The sequence below is a fragment of the Arctopsyche grandis genome, chromosome 7, assembly GCF_051622035.1.
Source record: "Arctopsyche grandis isolate Sample6627 chromosome 7, ASM5162203v2, whole genome shotgun sequence".
Taxonomy (NCBI): Eukaryota; Metazoa; Arthropoda; class Insecta; order Trichoptera; family Hydropsychidae; genus Arctopsyche; species Arctopsyche grandis.
In genome coordinates, this window is record NC_135361.1 from 10990289 (window position 1) to 11012526 (window position 22238).

The 22238-nt window shown below is 30.7% G+C and overlaps 1 protein-coding gene across 1 annotated transcript in view; it reads left to right on the forward strand.

Annotated features, from left to right (window-relative positions):
- Positions 1 to 22238, forward strand: part of LOC143914760 (uncharacterized) — a 1424209-nt gene that overhangs the window by 922358 nt on the left and 479613 nt on the right. Inside the window, exon 2 of the mRNA XM_077435087.1 lies at positions 17842 to 17898. The gene's annotated coding sequence lies outside the window, so the exon portion shown is untranslated. The remainder of the gene's footprint in view (positions 1 to 17841; positions 17899 to 22238) is intronic.

Below are 22238 nucleotides of genomic sequence, written 5' to 3' on the forward strand. Positions count from 1 at the left end.
TATTCAGGTCGGTGGCTCTTGTGTCATTGGAAATTGATATTCAGTCACGTAACGCAATTACACAAGGGCATATCGGAATGTTTCAAAATTACATTATATTAAGCTGGCAACTATTTAATTATTTTTCTGGCGTTTGTTCGAGAAAAAATTAAAATTTCAATATAAACGAGACGAATTTTCCGACTTTCGCGCAAAAAAAGTGTCAATCGTTCAGTCAGATTTTTTCAAAAGTGATTTTTTGTATGCGAAATTAAAATTTGCGGCGAGACGACTTAAAAAAATAAATTTTAAAGACATTTCACACAACATGGCGTTTAAATTATCAATTTGAGCTGTTAGTAATTAAGCTCAATTAATTGAATATGTTTATTGAATTCCAAAGCTACATGCATTATATGTACATATATGTATGTATGTGGGTCAATTACAATATGCTACAATTTTTAAGGAAGCAATATAAACTTTTTAATTAAAAAAAATCGACGCTGAATCGAAGTTGAACGCAAACTTTTCCAATTCATTTAAACGAGTAATACGTGTAAAAGGAATAATAAAACAATAAAAAACGCTGAATTTGTTTTTCTGTTTTGTTATTTCATAAGTTAGATGAAATGAGAAATAATTATTAAATCGAAAATAAAAACATGACAGTTTTTTAAAGGAAAAGTAGAGCGTATGTAATTTAACCACATTTCGCTTTCATCCCAATTTTCATCAGACGAATGGAAAGAAACCCGGTTTATTTCCACGAAACGGATATTGTGTGTTTGTACATCGTTTGACATACCTTTGATAATCCTCAGAAGATGTAAAAAAATAAGAAAAAAATACTATCATCTGTACGAAGCTAATCAAAGGGAACGCTCTTCGAATCGTAAACAACAATTACGATCAATTCTGAGAATTGTTATTTACATTAAAAAAAAAACACGTCGTCAAAATAAATATATATTTACATCTTCATTTAATCATGTATAATATGACGCAGTTTGAAGCAATACACCAATATGACAAATTAAATATTTGTATATAAATTACAAGTCAAAAGTTAGGATTCCTCTGCATATATGCACACACAATATTTTTCCAAAGTTACAACTTTTAATTTTCATACAAAATAATCATCTAATTTGCTCTCAAATAAACAATTACGTTTCTGAAATTAAATAAAATCTTTTAAATGACTACTTCTTGATTTATCTACTGTCAACATTTCCATATGTATGGAGTTACTTTGATTTGAGCTTACTAACCAACTGAAAGTTATACACATATATACATATGTATTTGCACTTAACATAATCCAACATTATATGATAAAACAACATGAAAGGTTTAAATTGAATCGAATGATTTCGTATATAACCACGTCGCACTTAATTAAATTGCCAATCAATATCCATACTCATGTGACATTAGCATACGTATAACTATTATGCAATCGTTACTTGTGCATTGCAAATTTCGAAAGCCTCTATAAATAGCGTTATTAATCCAACAATAGATATGAATATGCAACATAAATTTTGCCGACCAACACGTCCATAATAATATGTCAAATGTAGGGTATTATTAGAAAAGCATTGTGTGTTATATGGATGATTGATTTCGTATGTACATATACATATATACAATATCTATTTGCCGTTTTATGCAATACGTGATATATCAGATTATTCATCAGTACGATAATTTACATAGTTGCCGTTCCCGGAAAATGGATTTTGATGCGATACAAATTGGATGACTGGTATTTATGGCGATGGAGCTTTTACGAGTTCACCAAAATATGAAAAATGATTGTGTATTTGTTATTGATATTTAATATTCGCCAAGGTCAGATTTGTAACGCAATATATTTAATTCTAGAACATTTTTGTGAATGCAAACTACCTCATGCATATATATTTGTGAACATATGTATGTATATCCGTAACTACACCGTATATACAAATATATACATTCAAATTATCAACTGTTTTCATACATGACATTGCCAAATGCTTCTATGTAGCTTTTGGCGATCGCTTTATTCGGTCAAGGCTCGCGTTTTTACGTCAGTTACAATGAGCAACAAAAAATCACGTTTTTCAGCTTACAGAACGGAGCTTATCAAAATTCACTAAATTTAACTCACAAAACTCAAATATGGTAATGATTTTTTTGGCTTACTCTCGTTTATGAGATATGAGCATATAAAAAATGTGCTATTTTTTCAGTTTTATTAGCTTTTGCGGTATTTAACTCAAAATCTAGTATTGCTGTGTCAAAAGGGAGTATTGGAATCAATAGAATCAACATCGTATTTGAATTTAATCTTCGTTCGGGTAACTTTTTTTGTTGCTCAGTGCTAATTCAAAAATCTATGAGCGGGATCTTAAAAATATATCAAACATCCGGTCAAATTATATCTGCACAAACGAACGAACAAAATCGGGCTATTATATATTTAAAAAAAGATTTTCAATCAATGATAAAATCAAGGATCAACTAAAAACTAAACGCGAAACTGGAAATGGAAAATTTCTGCTTTTTGACTGAAAATTTACGTAAACTCTCCACTACATATGTTCCACCGTGGAAATTCGCATTTTTTATTTTATTTTTATTTTATCTTTTTTTATTTATACCAGGAAGGCCTAACAGGTAACCCCAATGCGCCTTCCCGGCCAGAAATATTGTACATTTGCTACAAATATTATCAGTATTATACAAAGTACATAAATACATATCAATTAACATCCACTTCTATGGTCAAATTTGTAAATTTACAGCACTTTTAAACAATTCAGTAAATACATAACTTTCACAGAGACATTTATGGTCAAATTTGTAAATTTGTAAAATTGTATACAATTCAGCAAAATTCAAGATTGCCAATTTTTTGGAACCGTTTCAATGAAAATCAGATAAATTGGCTAATTTTGATAGGAAACGATCGACCTGGAGTCACAAATCCAAGATCCAGCAGAAACCAGTGGGATTTGAACCCGTGGCCTCTCTTTTTAAAGCATTATATACTTATATACATTCTATATATATATATTTATATATATATATATATATATATATATATATATATATATATATATATATATATATATATATATATATATATAAATATATATGTATATATATGTATATATATATATATATATATATATATTTTTTTTTTTTTTTTTATTTTACATATATACCAGGAAGGCCTTACAGGAAAATCCCAATGCGCCTTCCTGGCCAATTACAAATACAAATGCAGCATTTTTTTATTATAAGTCGTTGAATTGCGAGACACTGAAAAAACTCGCAAATTAACGAGACATCTATGAATTGTACATAAATTTTTATTGTACATCCATCAAATTTCAAATAGTGGTGACATAGTAGGTAGGAAGGATTTTTAGCCAATTTTTTTCCGGGAACCGTTTCAACAATGAAATCAGAGAAAATTGGCAAACCCTGATAGGAAACGATCAACCTGGAGTCACAAATCCAGGTCTGACCAACAGCATACTCTGAAAAATTAATTTTCATTCAGGGATAGAACCCGGCACCTTCTTGACGGTAAGCAGAAGCTTAACGTCCGAGCTATGCTGCTGGCTATATATATATATATATATATATATATATATATATATATATATATATATATATATATATATATATATATATATATATATATATATATATATATATATATATATATATATATATATATATATATATATATATATATATATATATATATATATATATATATATATATATATATATATATATATATATATATATATATATATATATATATATATATATATATATATATATATATATATATATATATATATATATATATATATATATATATATATATATATATATATATATATATATACATATATATGTACATATATACATATATATTCAAGAGATTTGCTCAATGCATGGAAAAATGACTTTGTGTGAAGAGTTCTTTGTTGTTATTTTTTTTTTTTTAAATCTGTAACTTATTTTTATCACTTTTATTTTTATTGACTTACTAAAATATTTTTCTATTTCAAAAATTGGATAAGACGTATTAAAACATTTTATCAAGGAGAAGTTTTTTTTACAATCGGCCTGGAGTCACAAATCCAAGGTCTGGCCAGCAGAAACCAGTGGCATTCGAACCCATGACCACTCTGCTCAATGCATTATCTCACTCACTCCGCTAATCACTTAATCCGCTAACTCCGCTATTCCGCTGGTTATTAGAATTTATGTACATACAAGGTAGATAAATTATAATAATGTGTAATGATGCAAGCCTTCCCTAAAGCAATATCACATTATAAAGGACACCCTCACTAATTATAACCGTATCAGCTGGCACAAAAAGCACTCACCTTTTAATTAAATAAAAAAATTGAACAGTGTTTCGAATTGCACCTTTGGCATTTACGCGTTACTAAAAATATACCTCACACATACATATGTATAATACATACATACATAGTTGGGCAGGGGCACACGAACACAAGCCATCCAGATGACCTGATTCCATTCAACTTTGACGTTTTCCCCGCAGCGGGAAAGCACAACGGGGAAACGGGGAAAGGGGGTGCGAACCCGTGACCGAGTTTTCGGCATGCACCCGCCCGGTGGCGCTGCCGATGATTTCCCCGTCTCGGCTAGCGACCCTTAGCGAGAGGGAGAGAGGTACCCCTTCGAAGTCAGCCTCCAGTATTTGTTTACTCCCGCCGGGGTGGATGAACCCCCGTCTGACGTCACGGCTGCAGCGGCCCCGAAGGTTGCTCTATCGAACGACCCGGTTTCGGGTTTGAATTCGGGATGGATTTCGCCGAGGAGGGGGGGGGGGGGTGAGAATGCCGATGTGGATGCCGGGACTGCGGAGTTGGAGTCTTAAAAATCGAGCGACTCCCTAAGCCTTTGTGCCTTTTACAAATCACATTTTAGTCACCTATTCAATGACGTGTGTGCATATTTGTCAATGGCGAAGGTTATCTATATTTTTTTTGTTTAAAACCCACCGCCACGAAATTTGGATGACACCACTACATACATACATATTTGTAGTGGTGAATAATATCCTATACATATATGCCTCCAACCAATTAATTTATCTGGACAAAAAATTTCGAAAAAGTAGATTATTTTAATATATCTTTTTGGGTGCGATTTAACTGTACGTACTTGAGAAAAATAAAATATTTTTGACTTTTAAAACTACCTAGATAATTATTTGTATGTATTTTAAAGCAATATAAAAAAAGCAACCAACTATTAATTCCAATACTCACTTTGAGCATAGCAATCCTAGGTCTTGAGATAAAGACTTCTAAAACCAAAAAACGATCATATCTCATAAACGAGAGCGAGCTAACAAAAATCACATTGAAATTCAGTTGGCCAAATTTAGTAAAGATTGACAACTGACGACTTTTTTTTGGTTCCGAGACAAGATAAGACTTTTCTAATATATCTATGCCCAATGAACACGAATCTGGTAATAAAAAATGTTGATTGGCTCGAGATTCGGGGATATGTGTATTCGATTTTTCTATATCTTGGTGTTGTTCGGTCGATGTCTCAAAATTTGTCAATTTTCTGTTCAAAATGAATATTGGAATCTATAGTCGGATATTTTATATTTTATTTGTAGTAATTTTCAGCTTTCAAATCTCTCTAAGTAGTCGTCCAGTTCAAATCAAAAGTCAATAGTACGTATTTTCACTTGGGATTTTTTCCCACTGTTAATACTATTTTATATCGAGTTTTTTTTATTGAAACATGATTATTGAGATATTGCTCTGGCCACACTATTTTTTTTTTTCGTTTAAAAGGGTTAATTGGAAGTGTGCTGAATTTTAAATTGGGAAAATTGTGTTGTTCATATCGTATCGTACTTCAGTTCCTTTTGATAGGTCTTCCAGGTCGGAAGGTGTACACAACACAAAACCGTGTAATACAGCGTAGGAATACAGCGCACACAACACAAAAAAACCTAAAAATTTTATGAAATATAAGAAGGTCGAAATGACCTTTTTCTGACGCAAAAATGTCATGTTTAGCGTCAAAACAGGTTAATTTGGCCTCTTTACATTTTATAAAATTCCTGTTTTTTTTATACATTTTTTGGGTTCAAATTAAAAAAATATACATCCATATACTCAAGAAAGTTCTCAATAACTTTTATTTTTAAAATAATTACGGGAACATGAAAATAATGACGATTTTCTGAAAAAATCCACTTTCCCCATACAGACAGACATTGCAAGCGTGACTTACTTTGTATGGGGACTTTTGAACGAAACGGCGACTTTGAACTCTCGTTTATCAGTCAAAACTTATCATAATGAAAACTATTCTCAAAAAAGATATATATAAAAAAACCTACTTTAAAAAGAAATTGCCGAAATAAATCGATCAACTTAAGAGGGCTGTACACCCGAAACCTTAATTTTGTTGCCGTTCCTTTCTTCGATTTATATATTGAGTGAATGCGACAATATATATCAATATATATATTGAGTGAATGCGACAATATATATCAATATATATATTGAGTGAATGCGACAATATATATCAATATATATATTGAGTGAATGAGAAAGTTTCGCTTCGACCAGATAATACGTATTTTAAATCGATAAAATAGAGGTTTCGTATTCTCCTATTTTCTCCTCCAAAACTGGACCAACTTTTAAAAAAATTTCATCATCGGTATGAGAAATATATTTTCTGTGCAACTACGCGCGTATTTTTTTTTAAATCGACCTTTAAATAAGCACGCTGGACTCCTTTCGTGGGTGTAAAAAATAGGCGATTTTATAGATGTTTGGCGGCTCCTAGCTCCAATAAAAAATAATTAATCAAAAAAATAAAACGATAGATGCACCCCAATGGTGGATATCCATAGCATATTAAAAAATAATTGAGGAAGGGAGAAGTGTAATACGTTTGTATGGACAAGGCGCTGCTGTCCAGCCCTCTTAATGCACAAGACATTATTTAAAATCGATAATTTTTTTTATTTAATTAACCAATCCAAATGAAAATCTAAAATTCGCAATGAACTTATGTATATATAAATACATATACACTAACATGTACCAATTAACTTGATGATAATTAGATGTAATACGTGTTTCTACATTAATAAGTTTATTAAAATATTTTTTAATTTCGTAGGCCAATAAATTTACAACTACTTTTAAAAAGTGTGCACATGTATAATAGCACTTCATTTCAATAATATTATGTATTAAAGCGGCCTTAGTATTTTACTAAATGGTGTATCACAATATATAAATCAAAATATTGAATGCTCTGATTCATACTACGTTTTGAATACATATGTAATTTTGTTCATACATATGTAATTTTGAAATCAAGAATTAAAATGGTCACACCTCATTTTTGCATTTGTGTAGTTACACCAATTTGACACTAAGCAGTTGATATTTTTTTTTTTGTATCTTTATCCATACAAATAATATAAAATTTAATTAATACATGCAAAAAAAATTATAAACTCTACCCAAAGTTTCCCTTTGATCCAAAAGTTTTAATTGCTAGCAAATTTGGCATTTAAACATTAACTTTGACGGTATTGCGTTCAAACTCACACCAATGTTCCTAAAAATTAGACTGAATCCCAATTACGTCTTAACGAGTTTTCCAAAATGAAAAGGAAAACCCCAGTTCAGTGTTGAATATGACGTACGAGAACCGATTATTTTCCTTGTGACAAGCCCACGCAGAAGGGCGCACACGTTTTCTCCAGACGATCATACTAAAGTGCTAAAAAATTAAATTAAATTAAAGCCGCTTTCGGAACTGATTTTCATGCGATAAACTTTTAATATATTTTAATTACAACATAATTACATTTAACACAAAAATTATACAGCTTTCCGTCGAACTTCAATCCCACTCACTTTCTAGCCATTCATCAGATTGCATCCCGTTTTCGTGGATGCAATCCTACCTTCTCAACAGTTCGTGTGTGTGAGTCACTTTGGATCTATTTTTTGCTTTTAATCAAAAATTTGATGTGTTTTTGAATTAGATAACAGTAAAAAACGTGTTCGCGACAAATTAAACACGTGCAATAAAACGCCGCCATACATAATGGAACGCAAGGCTGCTGTAATTTGAAGGGGTGACAAAGTGACAGTCGACTCACGTGTTCTTTTAAATGCGAAACCTCCAACCTACCCTGTGCTGATAAAATTGATTGATTACTAATTGGATTTGGAATTGAATTTTAACGAACTAGTACACTTGTTCCTGGCTAACCCTTTACCAAATCACATTACGAATCGCTTAAATGAAATATAATTTCAATCAAACCAAATGGTCACCTATTATGATATAAATTTCCAATCTGAATTTATTAGTAAGGATCAAAGCTTGAGAAATTCTCAAGCCTACGATTAAATCGTAACCCTTCCCCTATTTAATTGGTTTACTTTATTTGTTTGTCAAAATTTTACCATAAAAATCGAATTTAAAATAAAGTATTTTTTTTAAATTCCAACTTTGACTATAATGTTAGTTTCCAAGCTTGCAGCATGCATGAAAATGAATCCAGGGATGTGCAGATAAATTTTAAACCATATTGTTGACAATCTATCCTTGATTTTCAATTCTTCAAGAATAGACACATTCGTGCGTTTGTCGGTCCAAGGCACGCGCAGTAGCCGTCTCCAGGACCACATCTCGAAGGCATCGATTCTCCGTCTATCCGCCGCCTTCATGGTCCACGTCTCGACACCATAAAGGCAGACAGAAAAAACGAGACTCTTCACGAGACGGATTTTGACAGCAGTTGTAATGGCTCTATTCTTCCAAATCTTCGTTAGTTGTGACATTGCCGATTTTGCTAATGTAATCCGGCGCCGTATTTCCAATTCGCTGCCGCCGTTGTTAGATATGAGTGACCCCAGATAGACAAAATTATCAACCACATCTATACCGTTTAAAGCTGAGTTGTTGTTTTGCAGCTGTTGGTGACGGTCAATTATCATAATTTTTGTTTTGGGGCGGTTTATCTGGAGGCCAAGCACATTACTCTCTGTCTCAACACGACGGATCAGTTCGGCCATTTCTTCATGATTATTAGCTATGAGCGTTGTGTCATCCGCATACCGAAGATTGGATAGTTTTTTTCCACCAATGGACACTCTATTATATACATATGTACAAAATAATAAACACAAATATTATATACATATGTACAAAATAATAAAATATAATAATATTATTATAAATAAATAACCAAATATTAGCAATAAAGCCAAAAAGTATAGCAGCGGATTCAAAGACGATTTATATACATATTTTGTATGCGTCAATGTATGAGTAAAAATAAATAAAACATGCTACAAGTAGATTGTCTAAGCGAGTTGATTTATATCTCAAACCTTAACAGAACCTAAAAAATTCAATATAATCATTAAAATTGACATAAAGGTCGTAATAATTTATTAATTGACACATTTAATCAATAAAGTTGCAATATACAATAACGTGAAAACTCACCAGGTATATAAAGTCCCCATAGCAATAGTTTAAGTGCCATTGCCAAACAACTTCTTCAATACGTTTAAAAATATTGCACACTATTCAATAAACACTGTTTGTTTTTAATTTTCTACTATTTATAATTAAATTAGTTATTTTTTAAATAAAAATTTCGCTCTATTCAAAAACAAATGAATTTATTTCTTACACGCGAAGGAAAATTTCAACACAACTAAATAATTAAAATTATTACGAATAAAATGCACTGAAATCACTTGTATCACAATACGTATGTACATATGTAGGTAATAGTCAATAGCAACCGGTACGAATGATGATTTAACTGAACAAAATACGCGAATGCTGCGCACGAATCGCGGATTCGCAAACGATAATATTCAATAAGTAAACTATATATAGTCGACACTTGAATTTTGATTAAATTTCTTGAAAATCTTCTACTTCGTTCTCGAACTACATATTTCAACGTATTAATTTGTATTTAATTGAAACGACAAATATTCGTGTACAATTTTTGCCTAGTGTGAGGCTTCATCGTTATTCGTCGACTGAAATTGAATAAAAATAAACAAATGAATTAAATTTATTAAGTTCAAATATATGTACATTCGAATTGTTATTAACGCTTTTTAAAATTATGTATATTTGACAAAACTATAATATGAAGGTCCTCCACTATAAGGTCTACAATGAGACTTCTGACTGTATCATTAAATTATTACTAACTGCAATCTTGCTTTCTATGTATTTTTCAGCTTTTAAAATTGTATCAAATCGCTAAATATTTTTATCGTATGTTAAATTCAATAAGATCATAAAAATGGTTAAATATTTCACTACTTTTTCAGTCAGTAAATGCTCGAATTCGAAAAAAATACAGTACAGTATATGTATAATATTTTATTTGTTTATTTAAGACTATTTGAACAATTGTGGCTTTACAGAAATTCACAATGCACCAAAAATATTACAGAGAAAAAAATACATATTTATACATAATACATAAAAAAAACAACACCAGCAAAAGTGCAAACAATAATAGAAGTGGTCACAAAACATTACTGTTTATACAAAACGTCCCTAGGCCCGAATGGACGATAGAAGAACCAAATTCACTCATAAATGTATGTATGATATAAGACCACCAACGGTACATAAACCACAGTTTGAGAAACACTAAATTAGGTAATTACAGGCCGCTAACTCCAGAACAAATTCAAAAAATTATACAATTTTAATATGTCAAAAAATTCAGAATTAATATACATATGTTACATGCTAAACAATCACCAATAAGAAACTACACATGTATAGGATTTAAATATAATACCACGACAGATAAAATAATATTATTGAGAAAAGGTCACACATTAAACCCTTTTAAATTTTCTTAAATGAAATTAAGGTTTAATAACTGAGTCTTATTTTTTGGTTATTTTAGTCACGCGATAGAAAATCGCAGAGATTTTCACGACCCCTATAGCGGTCGAACCCAAGATCATAGTATTGGCTTTCATGCCCTCTCGGAGTGCCTGGTGACAATAAAAACATATGTACATATGTATAAATTCGCTGGAAACTTTCTAAGGTCGGAAAGGGTGATCAGGTGAAACGTTTGCAAACAAATGTAATTGTTCGCCGTGCTAGAACTAATAAATGCCTTGTATTTGACCCTGGTGAATTACTATAATTGTTCGATTGATGTAGGTCATGTCCATTAATTCGTATATACACTGGGAAAGGCTTCGAATGTCGAATCGAATTCCCAGCAGCTATAGGCACGCATGAGATGAATATTAATTGTTGCCAAATGTGTTCAAAGTACTTGCGAAAGTGTCGCAATTGAGACGATGAACGATAATACGGCCGCTTCTTTGGTATATTGTATCAATTTAAACTCAAAGTAAACTTTTGAATTCGCATTTGAGCAAATCTAATAAGTAGGAGGATGAAAAGTTCGGTTCTGTGAAGATGTTGGTCTTAAAATAGAGTTGCGAGCTTCTTGAAAGTCGTGTAATAACGTTCAGTTTTTAAGTTATTGTTTTCATTGTGTTTTCCGGCGTTTCCATTTAACTATGAAATTGAGTTTATCTAATTATTATTCCTTTAAGGACTTTTTTAACAATAATTTATTATAAAACCTAAAAGTTTTCAACTTTTTGTATAAATTATTTAATAGGAATCTGAACGATTGAGAAATGTTATTACAATGTGATTACAATATTGAAATTGTTTTATGTTGATTCTTTTGCCTTTCACTTTCATCCGATATTCTTTTTCCGTTCAAATTTTAGAACAAAGGAAATCCTCCTTTATAAATACATACAAAAATATGTATGTATGTGTGAAATTTGTTATATTAAAACATATTTGCATATACAATAAAGATTAATAAACAACTTGTATCGTTAGTATCATGTGATCAAATTTCACTTCCTTTTGATTTAATTTTAGATTTTTTTTAGTTCAACTTAGACAATGACAGGATTTATTTCAATTACTTGAATTATTAAATAGACTATTTATAGCTAAACATATACATATGTAGTGTATACATATTGACGTGTATATACATACATATGTAGTTTGATCGCATTTTTATCATTTAATTTTTTATAATTATATATGTATATCCGATTATTTGAACGACAAAATATCTCATAATTAACTTCGAGCATTAAGAGGGCTGGACAGCAGCGCCTTGTCCATACAAACGTACTATACTTCTCCCTACCTCAATTATGGCACTAGAGAAATTATTTTTTAATATGCTATGGATATCCACCATTGGGGTGCATCTATCGTTTTATTTTTTTGATTAATTATTTTTTATTGGAGCTAGGAGCCGCCAAACATCTATAAAATCGCCTATTTTTTACACCCACGAAAGGAGTCTAGCGTGGTTATTTAACGGTCGATTTAAAAAAAAATACGCCGATAGATGCACAGAAAATATTTTTCTCATACCGATGATGAAATTTTTTTAAAATTGGTCCAGTTTTGGAGGAGAAAATAGTAGAATACGAAACCTCGATTTTGTCAATTTAAAACACGTTTTATCTGGTCGAAGCGCAACTGTCGCATTCACTCAATATATATATTGATATATATTGTCGCATTCATTCAATTTATACATACACTCAATATATATATCGAAGAAAGGAACGGTAACAAAATTAAGGTTTCGGGTGTACAGCCCTCTTAATTGAGTAAAAATATAAAATTCAAAAAGAAACAATTACATAATATTTAAAAACAAGATATTGAAAAAACGAGACTTTTTTGTGAAAATTCTCATTCATAAATCACAAAAGTTGTTTATTTTTAAACACTTTTTATAATGTTTAGTATTCAAACAAAATGAAAATTCTCATTTTACGATACATTACTTCTAAACGACTCAATGAAAACACATAAGCTTTCAACATACGAATTGTTTCACAAACATCAAACAAGTCTCGCATGCACAATTCGATGTATTTTAAAAATAGCCTTCGGACAGCAACAATTTATGATACAATACATCGATACTCATTTTTATCATGTTCCATTCTCATGGAAAATTTCAAAACTATTCAACGACATATATGTATGTAGGTGCATATACTCAAAGTTCCTCAATCGTCTTCATACTCAGTTTCAGATGTTTTAAAAACGCATTTCTTATAAGACAACATGTGTATGTCCGAAGAAAATTATCCAACGAACAAATCGATTCGATCCGTCTGCCCTCTATATAACGATTAGATCGTAAAACTTGGAAAGCTAATTTTCCATACAAAGGTCGTCAATATCGTCCCAGACTCAAATAGGTAATGAGTATACTCGTATATCGACTTTGTACACGATATAAAACCCGGCAAGCAAACAGGTGTATGTCTGACATTATTACACCTAAATTTAATATAATATTATACATATATACATACACACCATTGTCTCGTTATATGATTTGTATTGTGGGTTATACATATCCGCATACGAACTAATAGATATAACTGGCATATATGTAATTAAATATTTGGAAAAATTTTCTTTGTAACGAAATGATGAATTTTTGACCCAATAATTTATAATAGCTTTTATAAAATACATATATTACAGTGTTCATTTCGGTTCGTGCATGAACATACCAGTTTGTTCATTAACGAACTGTTCGTTGTAGTTTAAGTACTAACAGTCAAAAGTAAGCAATCTTTACTAAGATTGATCCATTGAATTTGAACGTGACAATAATTTTTGTGGGCTTAATCTCGTTTCAGAGATATGAGCGATTAAAAAATGTGCAATTTTTACAGATTTTTGGCTTTTTCAGTCTTTAATTCAAAATTTAGTAATGCAGTGCCAAAAGTGAGTATTAGAATCAATAGTCAGATGTTTTTTCTATTGATTTTAATTTTTTATGGCCCTAAAATAGATAAAATCAATTACTGGTGAATTTTCAAAGTCAAAAACTATATTATTTTTTACACATTTTTTGTTTTGTAATATTATGAGCTAATTTTGATAATTTTTCACTTTGCCACGATTATAATGGTTGGTTTTCAATCCCAATATATTTTTATTTTATCTAAACGTACTAATTCAAGCGGTAAATGATTTTAAATAACAATATGAATTGTCCTAGGTGGGTTTCTAGGAGTTAGATGGAGTGATGCGCTCTCTTTTCTTCATCTTGCTCTTGCATTATCCATGAATTTTAAAATCATTTGCCGCTCGAATTAGTACGTTTCGATAAAACACAAATATTGACATAAAAAAACCAATTGAAAAATTAGTGAAATTAATACATAACATTACGGGGAAAAAATTTATAATGTAAATGTTAAAAAAAGTAAATTTTAGACTTTTAAAATTGGCTAGACAATTAATTATTAGTATTTTAAAGTAATAATATAATAAGACTATTGATTACAATACTCACTTTTGGCACAGCAATACTAGATTTTTAATAATAGACTGCAAAAATCAAAAATCTGTAAACGGTCATATCTCTTAAACGAGAGAAAACCAATAAAAATTATTGTCATATTCAGAATCAGTGGGTCAAAATTACTAAGTATTCATGTTTCAGCTCCGGTAATATTTTTTTGTTGCTCAGTACTGTAATCTTTACGTGAACAAATTATGTACATGGCTCGTTGAACTTTTGTTCACATTCTAACTGGCCATATCGATTACAATATAAACAAACTATGTTTTATGTTCATGATTGAAGGAAATTTATACTTAGACTGAAACATATATGAATGTATCTACATATATGTACATACATACGTAAAATGGATTTTACTTGAATATGGATAGTGAGTAAATCAGAAAATACGTCAGTTCGTGAATTTTTATCATGACAAAAGGGTGCTAATAAAATATTTAAAAGTTCATACAGTGTAAATACGCGGAATTCAATAAAATGATACATACCAAAAATATTTGAAGGAAAATTTCGTTAGATCTTATTCCAGACAGGCTTGATTCTGAGTTTTAAATGCTTTTTATTATTACGAAATTATTTTCACAATACATCTTATATCTATTTAAATGGCTAAAGATCTACTGATCATTTTCTATTTTACAATTTTAATTTAATTTTGTTAGTAATCATAGTATTATATTATTCTAATGTTAATGTACAGCATAATAGGAAAAATTACTCAAAAACCTATTAACAATTCTTATAAATGCTCATAATAAATCTAATACATAAAGACTCTCTAAAGTTGACGACCTAAAGCTGATTGCGTTTAGGTAATCTGTGTTTATACCTGAAGGGTATAGACATTTTGTTGTAATTCCAGACAAGCTTTGAAAGAATCAAACGGACCAATTTCAACGTATATTCAAAATTTAATCCATAGTATGTAATAGAATTATTTAATGCACCAATTTAATTGAATAAGAAGGGCTATTTTAGTCTACATAGTTATTGGCTTCGATGAATACTAACCTAATGACTAATTAGAGCTCGTGAAACAGGCTCGTTATAAATAGTATATTTACTACAACGACAGAGGTCACATAAAAGTATCAGACATTTACGTATGTAAATGTATTTGATTATAAATTGGATTTGACTCAAATTTGTTATTATACATTAAAATGTGTAATTCGAATCATGGCATCAGTAAAGCCGAATATACATATACATCAGTGGCGTGCGGTCCATGGATGCGGTGGATGCGGCGCATCCCCTATAACTTTAAAAAGCCAAGAGTATTTTTAATAAATATTTGAATTTCGCTTCGATGTATTCTTAGTGATGTACGTGATTATGATGTAGTTAATGAGTATATATATATATATTTCACATATCACGTGTTTTTTGTTACATGATGCATTATATAGGATCTTTTGATAATTTTTATTAAGGATTCGCATAGGCGGGCGGGCGGCCGGCCGGCCACAGGCGAGTGACGCTGGCGAGTAGACGCTGACTGAAGTGCGCCCGCGTCATGGATTCGGAGTCGATACCGATCCCATTTGCGCATGCGCACTATGAGGCTGTCTTATTCGCGCGGACGCGTTGACACTTGTTTAACCTCTACGGTGGATTCGGTTTCTCTGTTTGCTTATCTATTGAGTTTCACTTGGAAGCCGCTGTTGATCGATATTTCCGCACGCTACGCCCCAAGTTATTTATCAAAAAGCTAGCCGATTCATTTCTTTAGACGAAGTTAATCATTTATACTGTAAGTTGGTTATTTTTTACTTTTGAATTAAGTTTTCATTTTAATTAGTTTCGTCTAACTTTATTTTTAGTTTACTGTTCCACTACTTACGAGTTTTCATTATTGCCTTTAATATGGATATCGAAAATAACAATGAGAGTGGACTTGTCGTCGAGATCAATAATAATTGCAATTGTTTAATTGAAAATGTGCTGAAAAGAAGATTTGCTTCTCTCCCATTTAATGAAAAGGAGATTATTGTTAAGAGCCCCAAACCCACACCAATATTAAATATTCAGTCTAAAACAAAAACATTTAAAAGGTATTTTAACACAGAAACATACGAAAAAATTTCATGGATTTGTGGATGTGCTCACTTAACGAAATTATTCTGTTGGCCATGTATTTTATTTTCTCAAGAAGTGAATGTCTGGAGTAAATTTGGATTTTCTGACCTAAACAATTTAAGTAAATCGCGCAAGAGACATGAATGTTCTCAAGCTCAAATATGTTCTGCTGCTCAATTTAAAAAATTTGGAAAGGGACCTCGTATAGAAAATTTTTTAAGTGCTCAATTTAAAGCAAATATTGAAATGCACAACAAAGAAGTTACTGCAAATAGATACATTTTGTCGAAATTAATAAGCGCGATCTGTTTTTTAGCAAAACAAGAACAACCTTTACGAGGACATTTTGAACACCAGGAATCGTAAAATAGAGGGAATTATATTGAATTGCTGTATCTGTTGAGTGAATCAGACATAAAATTGAAAACTCATTTAGATAACTCTACGGTGTTTACTGGATTATCGAACCATATACAAAATGACTTGGTATCCGCAATATCAAAAGTCTTGCTAGATGAGATTAAAACTGAAATACGTGCATCAAAATTTGTTTCCATAATTGTGGACGAATCTACAGATATCAGTCGCAAAGCTCAGCTATCTACTATTTTTAGATATGTAGATGAAAACAATGAAATTCAGGAGAGATTAGTTGGATTTGTCGATGTTAGTCCCAATAGAACAGCTAATTCTCTTTTTCAGCACATACGTGAGACCTTGGAAGAATTTGGTTGTTTGGACAAATTAATTGCACAAACGTATGATGGAGCGGCTGTAATGTCCGGGGAGCATAATGGAGTGCAACGAAAAATTCGAGATATTTGTCCTAATTCTTTATTTGTCCATTGTTACGCTCAGAGATTGAATTTAGTTTTGTCGCAATCTGTTAACCATATATCCGGATGCAAACGTTTTTTCAGCCGTATGTTGTCATTTTCAACTTTTTTTTGTAAGTCTTCAAGAAGAATTTCCCTTCTCGATTGTCAAATAAAAAAACGATTTCCCACTGCTGCCCCTACACGATGGAACTACAATAGCAAAATTTTAAATATGGTATTAGAATATCAAACAGAATTAATGGAAATATTTAATCAAATAATTAATGATGAAGACGAATGGGATACTGATGCTGTCATAAATGCTGAAGTCCTTCATCGTTATTTAAAAGAGTTTGAATTCAATTTCAATTTGCATTTATTTTCTGCAATATTTAATTCGGCAGATTTTTTATTTGAAATTTTACAAAAAAAAACCTTTGACATATCGTATTGCGTAAGTGAAATTAAAAAATTTCTAAAATATTTAGATAACAAAAAAGACGATTTTGATTCATTGTGGAACAAAGTAATAACTAAAAATTTTAATAGAAAAAGAAAATATGCTGAATGTGAAGAAGATGTGAAAACAACGTATAAACTTCACTATTCTGAAATTTTAGAAACTCTTTCAGTAAATACAACCAATCGATTTCGAGATATCGAAAATTTAAAATTTCTTTTAATTTTTTTAACGTCAAAAAATTTAAAGAATATGAAAATAATTTTCCAGATATCCTATTTAAATCACTCCACCTAACTTATGGAAAATAATTTGATGTGATGAAATTAAAAAGCGAATTAATTTACATGTACTCAACGCAAGATTTTCATTTGAAATCTATAAATGACGTAAAGGAATTAATTGTGAAAGATGATCTAATAGAAGTTTTGGAACAAGTATTTAGTTTAATACAATTAATTTGTACGATACCTTCCACGAGCGCATCGGCTGAACGATCATTTTCGACTATGAAAAGAATTAAAACGTTCACCAGAAGTAGTCAAAGTGAAGAAAGACTCTCTGGTCTTACTAAAATTGCAATCGAAAAGAAAATAATGTCAAATTTAAAAAACAATAAAAAATTCTATGATGCGGTTATCGATGAATTTTGTAAAAAGGAACGAAGAATAAAATAAAATTTAAAAAAATAAATTGGTCGGTTTTTTTTTTCAAACAAGAGACAGCATCCCTTGTTTGAAAAGTCACCGCACGCCACTGATATACATATGCATATACATATGATGAAGTTATATTTTATTAAGTTGAAAATTCCGTGTTGAGTATTTTGAACTCTTAAAATGAAGCGCGGTAAAAACGAAGACACGGATGTATTGTTTGCGGAAGCGGAAAACTCTTTCGCTCGGTAAGTCGAGGAAAATTCTTTAAAGAAAATTTTTTCGTCGCTTGCAGGAATAGAATTGGCTACAAAACTATTTTTATGTCTGGAGGAAGAACGTGCTCTTTCCGGGTTTTCAGAGAATTTGAGAGTGAACGGTCGGCAACCTTTAACCCTCTTGTCACTTATTCGTATACATAATAAGCGTATGCGTACTAACTAATTACATTACATAACTAATAATGAGAGAGGAATTCCTATATACTCAAGCTTATTATAGAAATGTGCGAAAACAGTATACAAATATAGCTACAAGAAGATGCTTGAAATAGATAGATTAATTGACAGTTCAAAAAAAGTACGTATACACCTTTATACATTACAGACCTTAAATAATAATGGATAAATTTGACGTTGACATAACGACTAAACCATGTATAGGATTCAATCGCATTTAAACTCACTAATCTCACAAATGCGCGTAATACAATTGAGTTTAATTATTAGAATGTCCAATCCCTTTAAATCCCATAGTACTGTTTCCTTGCTTTTCAATTAATTTGTAAGAAGTCCTCTTGAATTTGCTAGTACTATTTGCAATCCTTTCTATCAAGTGTATATTAATAATTTAGAGTAAATAAAAAAAATCTATTCCTTCTGCAATTCCAGTTTTTTTCACAATTATCGTCTTGTCTCCTTACAATCTAGGAAGAAATTTTATGATCTATGTTTTTTGTTTAAGCTTTTGAATTATTTAATTTATGGTCTTTATTTATTAAGTAAGATCCTATTTCAATTTCAAATCAGATCACTCCATAATCCTTCATTATTTCACATGAATCCGTGTTCTACATACAATTATTCCTGTAATCCCTTATAGATCTTTATCTTCTGTTAACAACATTCTCTCGCAACTTGATCCTTTTCTAGCTTTAAATTTCTAATGTTTAATAATTTTTCTTAGTTATATATGTATGTATATGTATATTTATTACATATCTACCATTATTCAATGCTTTTCTTCTTTGATTTTTTATACAGATTTCGCTCTTCTCTTAACAATATTCCCCCTCATGTTGATAATATTTGTTGTTTTTTTTTCTTGCTTTAAATTTCTATTGTTTGGTCACTATACTTAATACATACATATATCGCATACATACAAATGTACATATAGCCAGCAGTATATCTCAGTGATTGCGTTTATGTTTAGCGCCGAGAGATTTGGGTTCGATCCCGGGCTAATCTTTAATATACTGCTAGTTTGATTTGGATTTTTGTGAGTCCAAAGCGATCGTTTCATTTCAAATTTTGCCAATTTTATCTGATCATTGTTGGAACGGTTCCTTAAAATTGGCAAAAGATTATCCTACCTGCTGTCACAAATCTTCTGTATTATTGTATGTACAAGTTGTAAAAAAATATGTACAAGTCTAAAAATCCATAGATGTCTCAATGGATTAATTAATTAATTAATTAATTAATTGTTAATTTCGTGGTCTTCAGCTTCCCGAAATACATTGATTTATGTAATAAAAATGCTGCATTGTTTGTAATTAATTGTCCAGAAAGACGCATTGGGGTCTTCCTGTCAAGCCTTCCTAGTATATGTAAAAAATATCTACATATGTAAAAGATAAAATAAAATAAAAATAAATATCCCATATCAAGCAATATTTAATGCTTTTCTTCTTTGTTTCATATTATTTCATTATTGTAATTTATTTTTAAAAACATTTTTGGTATCGATGTCTTTTATGTACGTTATAATGCTGTTTTTGTTTTTATTTTTAAAATCAATATGCATATAAAAAATAACATATGTATGATTCGTGATCTTTGAAAGTGGCAAAAGTCCAATTTTCAGTTCCAAAAAGACTGTTTCTGTTTGACTTAATTCACAAATTGTTATCACTTATTTTAATTCGGTATGTCGAGAATCTTGCAAGAACAAAATAAGCGCAGTATTACATGCCACCAGTATTTTTAAATATTGTTAAACGCAAAAAATTATGTTAAATGTTATACGAGATATATTTTGAAATAAAGAAAAATGGACTTATGACACTTTTGATTATAATGGTTTAAATAATGATTCAATTTGCTATTTTATTTATTACTAGCTGAACCCCGGCATGCGTTGCAATGCCATAATAACGCATGCAATTCCCGTTCCCATTCCCATTTGTCGGAAAAACGCAGGTAGCGAACACATTTGAAATTATTGCGTTGCAATGACACTCATTCCCGTTTTTCCCGTTTTTTTTTCACAGTGATCTTCCCGGACATACACACAACAAATTTTGAAAGTTTCATCGTAATCGGCTCAGTGGTTTAGCAGCCTATTCGAGACACGCACACACACAGACATTCATTATATATATATATATATATATATATATATATATATATATATATATATATATATATATATATATATATATATATATATATATATAAATATATATATATATATATATGTATATATATATATATATATATATATATATATATATATATATATATATATATATATATATATATATATATATAGATAAAGATAAATGTGTGATGTTTAACAAAAGTAAGTACAATTATATTGTACATGAAATATATGTAATTATATGAATTTTCAATTTCAGACTCCAATTGATTGATTTGCGCCTTCAATTTGATTGAAATTACAATTTTTTTCATTCATCTACAGTAAGATTACACAATGGAACACTATTACAGAACTGCTCGTAAATTCCACGAGGGACGTAAATATTTCTCGATCACGCTCTGAACAGACGACAACAGCGTGTCGAATCACGTGTTCTTCCCCTTACCTCATAAGAAAGCTGTCGAATACAATAAAATATGTGACGAACGCGCAGTGGACAGTCGTTATAGTCAGATTTGAGGTCGTCTGGCCCTTAGGAAAATCGGATAAAGCTGGTAAATTAGGTCTCGGAAAAACGACCGTCGAGCAAAACAAAGTATGTCGCCAACAAAGAGCGGTCTGATTTCTTCCGAAATTAACCCGACCTTATGTCACTTTCAGAGTCGAATTTCAGCCCGCGTCTGAAGGTCAAAGTCCATCATAATGACCCGACGAAGAATTTCCACGAATGTCCCACGCGGCTTGATGACGTCCAAAATTTTCCCAATCAGAAAATTCACCCGCTTCTCCTGCTCCAATCAACCAAATTGACCTATAAGCTTAATAATCATCAATCTCTCCACCTAATTCAATTTAAAACAGGCTATTTACAAAGTTTACTGACTTGCTAATAATAACAATACACCCCATGGGGGGCACTGTTTCAATGGCGAATTACAGAAAAAAAACTCTGTATTATTTTTGACCTCTAATCTAAGATGATTGGTGACGAGTCGGTCTCCGAGGGCCCAGCGTGACCCCGTAATAACAAAATTGGCTATTACTATACTATCCTACATTACATTTCAGTTGCGAATTCATCGTGCGTATCAAAACATAACTGATCTATCCACACCGGTAAACAAAATAATTTA